General features: G+C 33.5%; 1 protein-coding gene across 1 annotated transcript in view; it reads left to right on the plus strand.

Moving 5' to 3' along the window:
• The window catches only part of Pde6 (phosphodiesterase 6), a 474,642-nt gene that overhangs the window by 110,977 nt on the left and 348,096 nt on the right, over positions 1 to 15,569 (plus strand). The window contains exon 2 of the mRNA XM_075292702.1: positions 4,733 to 4,783. The gene's annotated coding sequence lies outside the window, so the exon portion shown is untranslated. The remainder of the gene's footprint in view (positions 1 to 4,732; positions 4,784 to 15,569) is intronic.

Here is a 15,569-nt window from a genome sequence, read left to right on the forward strand (position 1 = left end):
CGGGGCTTTGACCAAACTATCCAGGAAAAAGCCTCGCGTCGTTGTAATAGTGTGATGATGATATTTTTATCGACATATATGTCTCACACTCGGTAGGGATTTCTTTCATTTACTTAGAGCAGAATTTGGGTGAAATCGGTTAAAAATCTTTTTCACATGAAGTGGAATTCTCTGAAATATGTCCTCAGTGATATTTTCTAAAGCGATAAGTAACTGTTTAAGTACTAGGAAATACCCGATCGTAGGTTAGGTTAGGTGGTAGCCCGATGTAACAGGCTCACTTAGACTATCCAGTCCATTGTGATACCACATTGGTGAACTTCTTTCTTATCACTAAGTGCTGCCCGATTCCATGTTAAGCTCAATGACAAGGGACTTCCTTCTTATAGCCAAGTCCGAACGGCGTTCCACCACTTAGAAAAGCTTTGAAACCCTCAGAAATGTCACCAGCATTACTGAGGTGGGATAATCCACCGCTGAAAAACTTGTAGGTGTTCGGTCAAAGCAGGAATCGAACCCACGACCTTGTGTAGGCAAGGCGGGCATGCTAACCATTGTGGCTCCCATACCCGATCGTTGCTGAGATAGCACTAGATGTCGTTGTCTGGCGGAGGTCCAGCTCAATATAGCACTGGTAAGAAGATTTTATCTTCTGAACCACTGCCGTGTGTACGGCCTCCAATGCCGCCTCTATTAGGTTAAAGGTTAGGTTAAAGTGGCAGCCCGATTAAATTTCAGGCTCACTTAGACTATTCAGTCCATTGTGATATGCCGCCTCTATTACTTCATCGCTATCATCGCCGATTAGGTGAGTAATTTATTCTAGATTCCTTTTGAAATCGATTCGGGTGGCCTTGCACCTTTCAGAAAGTGCCCTGCTGGAAGTAACCTAGTAGTCTGTCCACGGCACTTTATCAGGTACTGATAGGTGCGAAAGTCACAGTGTTGCCTCATCGAGAGCGCTTTTGGCTCATTTTGCAGAACCTGTGCCAGTGTCTTAGCTACAATTTCCGAGAGGATCAACGTCAAGTCCAGAATCTTCTTAGACTTTGGGAATGAACTGGCCACTAATGTGGATGTCGAGCTCTTGATTCATCTCATCGGCCCACAATGTAAAAAGGGTTGCTGCAAATTTCACTGCAAAAAAATTTCAGATTCTGCCGACAAAGAAATCTCTAAGTTCAAGGTCCTAATGTAGCTATGGAACAATCGTCTGCATAGGTTGTCAGATGGATATTTGATAGTGGTTGAGGAGTCCCCGTCACTGTTAACTTTCCAGTGACGGGGACTCCTATGCAGACGATTTTTCCATAGCTACAATAGGACCTTTAACATAGGGAGGGGAAGCAGTAAACCGCCTTTAAATATCTTTTTAGGGAAATCATGTTAATGTTCTGCCAACATTAAGTGCTCCGTAAAGTTGCTTCGTTGTAACAGGGGAATGTAGAGTAATTGGCCGTCGCAAGTAGCCAAGATGTGCCTGGTTCCGGAACCGCAACAATCTTTCCTATTCACCAGATATCTGGCCCTTGTTGCAAAACCATTTGGGTCAATTGCACAGCTGAATCTGGTCAAATTGCCTGGCATGAAAGACTCACCTTTGCGAGATTGTGCAAGCAAATCGTCAGTCTGCAATACTCGGATTTCACCAACCACACCCCCACTCCTACCAAATGGATATGTTGTCTTTCTGGTTGGTGTCCTAGAGTTTCCGAATTTTCGACCACAGCCATTTGGATCCGGATGGATTTCAGGGATCCGACCAGCTGGTATGCACGCCCTCGTAAAAGCATCCTTGAAGATATTTTCTGTAGCCCGTTGTGAAATTGACACTGAAGTAATGGCAAAATCGTACTCAGTTATCGAGGTAAATAGCTCCCGCTTAGCCTTCGCGAAGTTCGTAAACGGTCTCTTCTCGTGAATGATGGTGTCTGTCCCTAGGTAAAATTTCACCGAGATCGAGATGTAATCAGAATTCATAGCTATGTCTACATGCGCCACTAGGTCAGAACTAACCATGAGGGACACCATTGTAGCCTAACTATTTGAACCAATTGCCTGGAGCATATATTCCTGGCTGAACAGCATAGGATAGCTGTCTGTCTGCACGGAAATAATGTTCCAAATAATGACTCAGACAGTCAACCTGCAATAAAATCCTTGGAGTCTGTGTTCCTTAACTCGAAAACGGCCATCGACTGCCGCGAATCTCTCAACGAGATGGCTGAGCAGTACAATATTCACCTAATATGGGTGCTTGGTCATAGGAACATACCGGGGGACTGCGAAGCAGGTGAGTTAGCAAGACTAGGAACTACCTTACATATTCCAGGGGAACTAGAATCTGTTGGTATGTCTTTGGCTACCAGCAAACTCTTACTGCGTGAGAAGGCTGTCATTATGGCAAATGTTCAATGGGAGACTTGCAAGGGTTGTAACGACACCAAGCAAATATGGCCCCATTTAAAGTTGAACCGCACACTAGACATGCTAGTGTTCCCAAGACGTTAGATATCACTTCTGATATTTGCTTTGGGTCGCTGCCTGATAGGCGAATTTGAAAAAAAAAAACTATTGGTGCGAAGTATAATGACTACAGTATGAGCTGTCATGATGCGGAAGAAAAGGAATCAATTGAACACCTCTTGTGTGAGTGTCCTGCATTTTGTGTAAGGCGTAAGCGAATTTTAGGGGCATATAGCTTTAGATTACTGGTGGACCTGGAAAACGTTCACTTAAGCAATCTTTGGAACAATCTGGCTGGTTGAACAAAAGAAAATAATAGTGAAGGTTCAGTGGTTAAAACTAGAAGTGTCCATATGTACTAGGTACTATTAGTTAAATGTGGTATCACAATGGACTGAATACTCTAAGTGAGCCTGAAACTTAATCGGGCTGCCACTTTAACCTGACCTAACCTAACATGTCTGCACGGAAAACTCGCCATTGATTTATGCTTTCACAGCCTCCAGTCTGGCGTACTCCCCAAATTCCTTCGAGGGTTCGACCCCAGTTTCGGCCGAACACCAAAAAGTTTTTCAGCGGTGGATTATCCCCTCGCAGTAATGTTGAGTCTTCTCTGATTGTCTCAAAGCTTCTCACTGTGGAACGCCGTCCGGACTCGGCTATAAAAAGTAGGGCCCTTGTCATTAAGATAAACATAGAATCGCGCAGCACTCAGTGATTGAGAGAAATGTTTACCACTGTAGTACCACAATGGACTGTATTGTCCAATATCGGACTGCCTAACGTAGTAACGTGAGTAGTTCATAAACGTTCTTTACTCGGGAATGACGGTGTCTGTCCCAAAGTAAATTTTCACCGTGGTCGAGATGTGGTTAGAATTCATGGCTATGTTTACTACACGCGCCACTACATTAGAGCTAACCATGATAAACATCCTTGTAACCGAACCATATGAACCAATTGTCCGGAACACATATTCGTTGCTGAACACTATAGGAGAGCAGTCTGTTGTAAGTGCACGGAATACTTGCCTTTGCTTTCTGCATGCACAGTCTCCAGTCTGCCGTACTCATCAAATTCCTTAGAATTCGAATTCTTTCAGCTGTTGCTGCCAGTAACAATAAATTTGTCGATGCGTTGTTGCAATTCTTTGGTCAGAGTTAACTATGATGACGTCCGTCAGTCATAGGTACAGCCTGCTGCAATTACCGTAAGACTATTTTTCCACAGTGATGTTAGGCGGAAATAGTTCCCAAAGTGAACGCTCTAAAAACATCGAAGCTGGACGGTGGTAAATCGGGTTCCGGCAGACAAAAAAAGACCGGTGGTTTGATGTTTGCAGGATCGGACCAAAAGCATACGTAGAAAGCTTCCCGACATCCATGTCACTGACTTAACACCCCCGACCTACAGTGTGTAGGTCCCACTGTCACATAAGTTGCAAACAGGTATTTTCAATGATGATCTTACAACAACGACAGTGTGCCGCCTTGCTTTTCCCATATAGTTTTCTTCTTTTTTTGGAATAACCAAGAGAACCATTGTGTGCGTCATTCACCCAACCATCATGAGAGAATCCTATTTTGGGACATATGAACTTGGTTGCCAGGTTTTTCGTTACATTTTCGCACGTACCTCAAATTTGTTCATTCTGGCCAGCTACTCAAATTTCTTGACGCAAAGGCAAAATATATTCAAGAATAATTTTGCATATTGAGGCAATCGCCCCCCTCTACCCAACCATCAATTACCTCTGTGGATCATCCACTAGAAGAGAGAGTGCGTGTATATGATTTTTATTTGGCCTGATGGAGACTTGGTGTGCTTTTCATGGAAAAGTGGGCTACACAAAATTAACATAAAAATACTTTTAAAAATTTCCGCTCGTATTTTTTTCTATCTCTCTCCGTCTCTCCACTCAACATCATTGGCCCCACCCCCTTGGATGGGTCTTTTATTTCCCTAAATAGCATTTGATATTATTCAATTTATTTTGTATGTCATGCATTTTATTTTATTTCAAAGGCAAAGGTGATGTTATACTGCCAAAGGCAAACGACATAAATGATGGTCCAGAAACGTGTCTAAATTCAACCGGCAAAATAAATCGTTTCGATTGTTGGATGTAGTAACCAAGTGAATGTTGGCAGGGATTTTTTTTTTACATATCTGATTTCAGTTTTTCTTTTGTATCCTTCTTTTGGTTTTCATGATGTTTTGATATTTTTATTAAAGGACACATTTGTGTTGTGTTTTGTCTTTGCAGATTTTCCTTGAATCTGAAACCCTCATATGTTGTCAGTGAGTGAGAAGAATGGTAAGTTTTTTTTTTAAAATATAAGACCTTTATGTATTATACCCTGGCTGGGAAATTATGGAATTACCTAGAATAATGCACAATATGAAATGAATTTGTTTTCTTAGAAATTATTTTTATTATAAAATGTTTGCTCTTTTCCTTTTTATTTGATACACATTTAACCAGCAACAAAAAATTGGAAGTTTGTTCCCCTTCCGATGAAGTTCTTTTGAACCAGTCTTAGTAAATCCCAGTAAAAAAATTTGGAAGTTGTTCTAAAGGCATAACTTTAAGGGCACTACCTCCCAAAGATGTTCTTGATGTTCTCAAAGATGAACTACACAGGAAGTCCTTTTAATTAATTATACCCTGTACCACACTGTGGAACAGGGTATTATAAGTTAGTGCATATGTTTGCAACACCCAGAAGGTGACGAGATAGACACATGGTGTCTTTGGCAAAAATGCTCAGGGTGGGCTCCTGAGTCGATTTAGCCATGTCCGTCTGTCCGTGAACACATTTTGTAATCAAAGTCTAGGTCGCAGTTTTAGTACAACCGACTTCAAATTTGGCACATGTATGTGTTTTGGCTCAGAATAGAACCCTATTGATTTTGGAAGAAATCGGTTCAGATTTAGATATAGCTCCCATATATATTTTCAGCGGTGCTTAAAATTTTGCACAAGAAGAACAATTAGTACCACAGTCAAGCCAAAATTTTATTGAAATCGGTTCCGATTTAGATATAGCTCCCATATATATCTTTCGCCCGATATGGACTATTACGGTTCCAGAAGCCAGAGTTTTACCCCAATTTGGTTGAAATTTTGCACTAGGAGTGTGTCAAATTTTATTGAAATCGGTTCAGATTTAGATATAGCTCCCATATATATCGTTCGCCCGATTTACACTCATATGACCACAGTGGCCAATCTTTTACTCCGATTTAATTGAAATTTTGCACAGGGAGTAGAATTAGTAGAATTGTAGCTATGCGTGCCAAATTTGGTTGAAATCGGTTCAGATTTAGATATATCTCCCATATATAGCTTTCGCCCGATTTACACTCATATGACCACAGAGGCCAATTTTTAACTCCGATTTAGTTGAATTTTTGTACAGGGAGTAGAATTAGCATTGTATCTATGCGTGCCAAATTTGGTTGAAATCGGTTCAGATTTAGATGTAGCTCCCTTATATATGTTTTTCTGATTTCGACAAAAATGGTCAAAATACCAACATTTTCCTTGTAAAATCGCCACTGCTTAGTCGAAAAGTTGTAAAAATGACTCTAATTTTCCTAAACTTCTATTACATATATATCGAGCGATAAATCATAAATAAACTTTTGCGAAGTTTCCTTAAAATTGCTTCAGATTTAAATGTTTCCAATATTTTTTTACATTGTGTTCCACCCTAGTGCATTTGCCGACTTAAATTTTGAGTCTATAGATTTTGTAGTAGTCTATCAAATTCTGTCCAGATCGAGTGATATTTAAATGTATGCATTTGGGACAAACCTTTATATATAGCCCCCAACACATTTGACGGATGTGATATGGTATCGAAGATTTAGATCTACAAAGTGGTGCAGGGTATAATATAGTAGGCCCAGCCCGACTTTAGACTTTGCTTACTTGTTTTTTTTATAACTCGCTTTTTTCATATTTTCAATGAGTAATTTTAACTTTTCTCTGTTTCAAACAGGTTAAAAACTAAGAAACAATTAATAAAATAATACAGATTATTTAAATATTTGTCGAAGGAAAATGCTAAATCCATTCTAGGAAAAAATGCAAATTTTCAAAAAATCACAAAAAATATAAAAATTATTTATTTCGCAAAATATCACAAAATTGTTTAATTCATATCCCAAACACTGCATTCGGATCACACCGTAAGAAGTGATGCAAATTCAGTGTAACTGCGATTGAAATGGTGCACATCCGTCCTATCACAAGCCCTTATTAAATTCATCGCTTCTGCACCAATTTTGCATCACTTCGGATTCCGAAAATATAATATTCACTACTCTTTTTTCGAGGGACCCTGTTCCACAGTGTGAGTATTAATATGGAAAACTATCGGGTATAAATATGAACAAGTATATACGGACTTAAGTTCGGCCGGTCCAAAACTTAAATTCGGGGTACTTGAAAATATAAAAATTTTCTGGTGGATTTGCAAAGCTCTCTGCCAAGCAAACATATATACCAACGCATTGAATTGGGAGACACATTGGGGCTATACCAAAAAATGGACCGATACACACTTTATGGTATACCTATATATACCTATATGGTATACCTATATATACCTATATGGTATACCTATTTGCGGAACTAAAATACATCTAAATTTTGAATTTCAGGTCATTCGGATAAAAATTGCGTCTAGAAGCCCAAGAAGGCAAATCGCGGTGGATTATCCCACCTCAGTAATGCTGGTGACATTTCTGAGGGTTTCAAAGCTTCTCTAAGTGGTTTCACTGCAATGTGGAACGCCGTTCGGACTCGGCTATAAAAAGGATGTCCCTTGTCACTGAGCATAGCATGGAATCGGGCAGCACTCGGTGATGGACTGAATAGTCTAAGTGAGCCTGATACATCGGGCTGCCACACGGATGAAAAAGACTGTTTTTCATATGTTTGGCTATAGACATTATATGTTTGCAACACAAATTTTTAAACACAATATTTTTGAGTGCAAGCATATAATGTTCATAAACTAGCATAACATGTTTGGGACATATATGTTAATATGTTAGAACATATTATGTTTGGGACATAAAATGTTTGTAAATATAATATGCTTGGATGCAAACATATATTAATTTAGAAATAGCCTATAAACATATATGTGTTTAGTAGCTTGGAGCGCTATTTAACAGGGAGCGATATTGAATTAAGTTGGTGGTTGTTGCTTGTTATTACAAAATTAACATTTTATTTTTCCTTGGGCAATTGATCAGCTACTTCTTTGATCCTTACAAACTGTGTGGTCCGCTGTTCGAATCCCCGTCCGGCAAAAGCTAAAATTAAAATAAAAAAAAATCATACAATTGAATAATTTCTTCTACAATGTTTGTATTACAGAAAAAGGTGCTAAGAACTAAAAAATCTCGTGGAAGTGAGAAAGATGTGGGGGAATATACAATTGGGCAGAAACAAAATTTTGAGCATTCAGGTCGAAAACCTATGTTGTTAGCACCTATATTACCTGTTTATTTTCATAATTCATTATGATTGTAAATATATAAATAAATAAATAAAATTTTGAGCACAATATTGTTTGGGAGAATTTTTTTTAAGCATATAATATTTTTGGGTGCAAAATGCTTCCAAACATATTATATGTTCACATAATAACATATTGTTTTTTGGAAGACAATATTATTGAATTTGGATGCAAAAATACAAAATGTTTGGAACTTAGACTACCCAAACATATATTGTTTAGACCAATATGCTTTCAAACATATTATATATTGGAAGAGATCAAACATATAAATGTTTGGGCAATACCCAAAAATATATATGCTTGAAGCAAAATATATTTGGGAGTAGATGTTACAGAAGCGATTTTTTGTGAGCGTGCACCTAACCTAACCTAAATATGGGGGCTATACCAAATTATGTACCGATACACACCATCTTCGGCACACTCATGGATGAACCTAAAATACTTATAGATTTTAAATTTCAGGCAAATCGGAAACAAATTCGGATATCTAGACGCTCAAAAAAATTGTAAGATCGGGCTATATGGGGGCTATACCGAAATATGGACCAATAGACACCATCTTCAGCACACTTGTTTATAACAGTAAAATTCCTATAGATTTGGAATTTCAGGCGAATCGGATACAAATTCGGATATCTACACGGACGAAAAAGACTGTTTTTTTCATATGTTTGGGTGTAAAAATTATATGTTTGGAACTCAAATTTTTTAACCCAATATTTTTAAGTGCAAGCATATAATGTTCATAAACTAGCATAACATGTTTGGTACATATATGTTAATATGTTATGTATAATATTGTGTTTGGGACATAAAAATGTTTGTAAATATAATATGCTTAGATGCAAACATATATTAATTTAGAAATAGCCTATAAACATATATGTGTTTAGAAAGAGAGACCTAGAAAGTATGCTGCAAGTAAAATAATGGAAGTAACCAATTGGCGCATTAAAAATATATCCACACAAAGAAAATTTCATTAAAGTTTTTTTCTACCAGTGTATGCCCTAAGGTTAAACATAATATGTTTGAAAAATACAAACAATATTTTGTTTGGACCAGTCCTGAAAATATATATGCTTGAAGCAAAATGTGTTTGGGGTATATAATGGAAGTAACCAATTGGCGCCTTAAAAATATATCCACACAAAGAAAATTTAATTAAAATTGTTTTCTACCAGTGTATGCCCTAAGGTTAAACATAATATGTTTGAACAATACAAACAATATTTTGTTTGGACCAGTCCTGAAAATATATATGCTTGAAGCAAAATGTGTTTGGGGTATATAATGGATGTAACCAATTGGCGCATTAAAAATATATCCACACAAAGAAAATTTCATTAAAGTTTTTTTCTACCAGTGTATGCCCTAAGGTTAAACATAATATGTTTGAAAACTACAAACAATATTTTGTTTGGACCAGTCCTGAAAATATATATGCTTGAAGCAAAATGTGTTTGGGGTATATATTACAGAAGCGATTTTTTTTGAGGGTGTAAATGCTCATGAAGTCGGGCTATATGGGGGCTATATCAAACCATGAACCGATACACACCATATTTGGCGTTCTTATGTGTGGACCCAAAATACCTCTAGATTTTCAATTTCAGGCAAATCTTATATAAATTTCCGTTTCCAGAAGCCCTAGAAGTCAAATGAGGAGGTCGGGCTACAATGGGGCTATACTGAAACATGGACCTCTACACACCATATTCAGCACACTTATTTATGAACTCAAAGTAACTTAAGACTTTGAGTTTCAAGCAAATCGTATAAAAAATCGTATATCTAGACTCTCAAGAAGTCAAATCCGGAGATCGGGCTATGTGGGGGCTATACCAAACTACCATATTTAGCACACATATTTATGCACCCAAAATTCAGGCAAATCGGATAAAAAATTGGGATTTCTAGACGCTCAAGTTCCCCAAATCTGGAGTCGGTTTTTATCAAAGATTATAGATTTGAGGAAGATTAGAGATTGGCTAGCGTCATACCAAATGTTGCATTTACCAGATTAGTTTAATACATGTTTGTAATCTTTTAGTTGTTTTTAGTTTTTATTCTTTAAATTAAAAATGTAATTTTCTTAATGAAACAATGTTAAATTTTAGGCAAAAAAAAAAATTACATTTTCCCCTTTATGGAAATTTATTTCGTGCTCTTAATTTCTTTTTATTTGCATTTTAATGCTATGTCAATACTTGTCGTATACGCGTTTGGTTCGAGTATTAAACTAATGTGGTAAATGGTTTGATGTGCTCACTAGCCAATCTCCCATCTTCCTCTTCTATAATCTTTGGGTTTTTATGGGGTCTATATCAAAATCTAGACCGATATAGCCCATCTTCGAACTTGACCTGCCCGCAGAAAAAATAAGATTTTATGCATAATATCTGCACGATAGCTTCATTATTGAAGACTGTAGCGTGATTACAACAAACAGACAGCCAGACTGACGGACATGGTTATATCTTCATAGAATTTCTCCCTGATCACGAATATATATACTTTATGTAGTCGAAAATCGATATTTCGATGTGTTACAAACGGAATGACAATCTCATAATAGCCCCATCACCATATGTTACTATGGTGGCGGGTATAAGAATGACGGGAATCCCGTTTCATTGATAAAAAAAAACCCTATACTCCACCTTTAAAGCGTCATCATAGAACGGAATGTTTCTAAATTCTAAATAGACATTAGGTCCACACGCTCACAAAAAATCGCTTCTGTAACATATACTCCCAAACATATTTTGCTTCAAGCATATATATTTTTGGGTATTGCCCAAACATTTATATTTTTGATCTCTTCCAATATATAATATGTTTGAAAGCATATTGGTCTAAACAATATATGTTTGGGTAGTCTAAGTTCCAAACATTTTGTATTTTTGCATCCAAATTCAATAATGTTGTCTTCCAAAAAACAATATGTTATTATGTGAACATATAATATGTTTGGAAGCATTTTGCACCCAAAAATATTATATGCTTAAAAAAAATTCTCCCAAACAATATTGTTCTCAAAATTTTATTTATTTATTTATATATTTACAATCATAATGAATTATGAAAATAAACAGGTAATATAGGTGCTAACAACATAGGTTTTCGACCTGAATGCTCAAAATTTTGTTTCTGCCCAATTGTATATTCCCCCACATCTTTCTCACTTCCACGAGATTTTTTAGTTCTTAGCACCTTTTTCTGTAATACAAACATTGTAGAAGAAATTATTCAATTGTATGATTTTTTTTATTTTAATTTTACCTTTTGCCGGACGGGGATTCGAACAGCGGACCACACAGTTTGTAAGGATCAAAGAAGTAGCTGATCAATTGCCCAAGGAAAAATAAAATGTTAATTTTGTAATACTAGCAACAACCACCAACTTAATTCAATATCGCTCCCCGTTAAATAGCGCTCCAAGCTACTAAACACATATATTTTTATAGGCTATTTCTAAATTAATATATGTTTGCATCCAAGCATATTATATTTACAAACATTTTATGTCCCAAACATAATATGTTCTAACATAATATGTTCTATCACAATGGACTGAATAGTCTAAGTGAGCCTGAATCTTAATCGGGCTGCCACTTTAACCTAACATATTAACATATATGTCCCAAACATGTTATGCTACTTTATGAACATTATATGTTTGCACTCAAAAATATTGTGTTTAAAAATTTGTGTTCCAAACATATAATGTTTATAGCCAAACATATGAAAAACAGTCTTTTTCATCCGTGCAGATCGATATATTTAACAACAGTATTTTGAAACATTGTGCACAACGCTTAACCGATATATGTGTATCTAGGTTAAATACTTTAGGCATCTTTCCATAAAAAATTCTGTTTCAGTTCTCAAAAAGAAAAAAAGTCAATATTTGGGCATGTGTCATTATAAAAATATATAGTAAACTTCCTATTTATACAAAAATATTATATCAAGAGTTAAAAAATATATACAGTTAAACAATATAGCAAGGTCAATTATGTTTTCAATCAATCATTTACCACATACTAAATTCATATAAAAGAACAACCAATTTCTATCAGACTTAACACATAATTTTCTTTCTGCAAATTCTACATCGAAGAATAATTGAACTCCGATTTCGTCATGAAATTCTCAATTGGTTTCCTTTTGTTGGCTCTCTGTGCTATCACCTCTGTAATGGGTCAAAGTCAAAAACTTGTTAGAGTTTCCAATCTTCAATACACTGTCACCAGAACAATCAGTGGTTAGATGTAAGAAATTTGTTATTATCTATAAAACAAAATTAAGACTGTAATAAAATTTGTTAAAATAATTTACATAAAAAAATATTCGTGATCTTGTTCTGCACTTTATTAAGTTCGTGGTCAGAGAAGTAAGTGAATATGTGGCTGAAAGTTCGGCCAGGACGAAATGGAACCATAGAGTGAAACAACACTCAAAAAAAGCTTGTCCTGTTCCAACAATTTGGTTTTTACACTAATGATTTTGATATTGATTCCGAGTCAAAGAACCGGAAAAGTGAAGAAAGGATTCTTCTAATACACAATTGGGTACTTGAAACTAGGAAAAAATTGAATTTGAGTTAACTTCAAGTAGAAATTTTGCTATGTTATCAAGTCAAAAACGTATTTAAACAAAAGAAAAACGTATCTTTTTCAAATGTGTTTTGCTTTGTAGACAAAATACAATAGCTAACAAATTTAAAGAAGATTCCGTTAATTTTGAATCATTAATTATAAGAACAAAACGACTTCATACAAAAGTTTATCGACTTTTGGACAAGGAAAACAGCCTTAATAGCAGACAAAGGCCTCTTTTGCGATAAGCAATCTTCGTATTCTTTTTTTAATGACATGAAATCTTTGGCCTCAAGACCACACTCGACCCAAAAAATTTACGACAACTTGGACAAAATTTTACCAAAAAACTACCAAAATAAAAAAACTTAATATTATATTTATATTTTTATTTGTATAGAAAATTTTGTAAAAATTTTATTTCTATAGAATATTTTGTCAAAATTTTATTTCTATAGAAAATTTTGTCAAAATTTTATTTTTATAGAAATTTTTTTTCAAAATTTTATTTCTGTAGAAAATTTTGTAAAAATTTTATTTCTATAGAATATTTTGTCAAAATTTTATTTCTATAGAAAATTTTGTCAAAATTAAATTTTTATAGAATTTTTTTTTTCAAAATTTTATTTCTATAGAAAATTTTGTCAACATTTTATTTCTATAGAAAATTTTTTCAAAATTTTATTTCCATAGAAACTTTGTCAAAGTTTTATTTGTCAATATTTTATTTCTATAGAAACTTTTGTCAAATTGTATTTCTGTAGAAAATTTTGTCAAAATTTTATTGCTATAGAAAATTTTGTCAAACAGTTATTTCCATAGAAAATTTTGTCAAAATTTTATTTCTATGAGAAAACTTTGTCCAAATTTTATTTCTATAAAAAATGTTGTAAGAATTTCATTGCTATGAGAAAATTGTTTCAAAATTTTATTTCTATCAGAAAATTTTGTCAAAATTTTATTTCTAGAAAATTTTGTCAATATTTTATTTCTATAGGAAATATTGTCAAATTTTATTTAAGTAGAAAATTTTGTCAATATTTTATTTCTATAGCAAATTTTGTCAAAATTTATTTCTCTAGAAAATTTTGTCAAAATTTTATTTCTATTAGAAAATTTTGTGAAAATTTTATTTCTTTGAGAGAATGTTGTCACAATTTTATTTCTATGAGAAAAATGCCAAATTTTATTTCTGTAGAAAATTTGGTCAAAATTTTATTTCCATAGAAAATTTTATCAATATTTCATTTCTGTACAAAATTTTGTCAAAATTTTATTTCTATAGAAAATTTTGTCAAAATTTTATTTCTAAAGAAAATTTTGTCAAAATTTTATTTCTGTAGAAAATTTTGTCAAAATTTTATATCTATAGAAAATTTTGTCAAAGTTTTATTTCTATAGAAGATTTTGTCAAAATTTTATTTGTCAATATTTTATTTCTATAGAAACTTTTGTCAAATTATATTTCTGTAGAAAATTTTGTCAAAATTTTATTGCTATAGAAAATTTTGTCAAATTTTTTTCCATAGAAAATTTTGTCAAAATTTTTTTTTCTATGAGAAAACTTTGATACTATGAGAAAACTTCTATAAAAAATTTTCCAAGAATTTTATTGCTATGAGCAAATTGATTCAAAATTTTATTTCTATCAGAAAATTTTGTCAAAATTTTACTTTATAGAAAATTTTCTCAATATTTTATTTCTATAGGAAATTTTGTCAAATTTTATTTCTGTAGAAAATGTTGTCAATATTTTATTTCTATTGAAAATTTTGTCAAAATTTATTTCAGTAAAAACTTTGGTCTAAATTTCATTTCTATGAGAAAATTTTGTCAAAATTTTAATTCTTTGAGAAAAATTTGTCAAAATTTTATTTTTTTAGAAAATTTTGTCAAAATTTATTTTTGTAGAAAATTTTGTCAAAATTTTATTGCTACGAAAAGGTTTTGTCAAAATTTTACTTTATAGAAAATTTTGCCAAAATTTTATTTCTACAGAAAATTTTGTCATAATTTTACTTCTAATTTTTTAAATTTGTCAAAATTTTACTTATATAGAAAATTTTGTCAAAATTTTATTTCTATAGAAAATTTTGTCAAAATTTTAATTCCATAGAAAACTTTGTCAAAATTTTATTTCTATTGAACATTTTTTCAAAATTTTATTTCTGTTGTTTTTTTGATTTCAGCTTAAAACCATACATTGACCAAACTACAAGTATAGCTTAACCAACTGAGGAAAAGAATGTTTGTCAAATTCATTTGGGTAAAGCCCTATAGACTGCAAGATGGTTGGATGGACGCACGTTTCGGAATTACCACATTCCTCATCAGCATCCTCTACTTGCAGCAAAACTATCAACCAATTTTCAGAATAAATTCAGGCAGTTCATTAAACCCAACAATGAACCACACTTGAACCTTCCGAAAAAAGGCTTTACATTGATAGCCGGCTTATGCCGACATAAATCCGTACAAACATCTCTCTTTTCCTTTGCCACCATCAAATCATCGATTTGAGTGAAGTTGGCTGGGTTTTATTTTGAGCGTGCGTCCTCTTCTTTCTTTCATTCGTTTTGTTTTGTTATTGTTGGAATGAAAAAAATTGTATTCCTATAGAAAATTCTATTTCTATAGAACATTTTGTCAAATTTTGTTAACATTTTATTTCTATAGAAAATTTTGTCAAATGTTGTCAACATTTTATTTCTATAGAACATTTTTTTTTTTAAATTTTAATTCTATGAGAAAACTTTGTCAAAATTTTATTTCAATAGAAAATTTTTTCAAAATTTTATTGCATTGAGAAAATTTTGTCAAAATTTTACTTTATAGAAAATTTTGTTAATATTTTATTTCTATAGAAAATTTTGTCAAAATTTTATTGCTATGAGAAAGTTTTGTCAAAATTTTATTTTGTAAAATGTTAAAATTTTATTTCTATAGAAAATTTTTT

This window comes from Haematobia irritans, chromosome 1, assembly GCF_050003625.1.
Source record: "Haematobia irritans isolate KBUSLIRL chromosome 1, ASM5000362v1, whole genome shotgun sequence".
In the NCBI taxonomy this organism is placed as follows: domain Eukaryota; kingdom Metazoa; phylum Arthropoda; class Insecta; order Diptera; family Muscidae; genus Haematobia; species Haematobia irritans.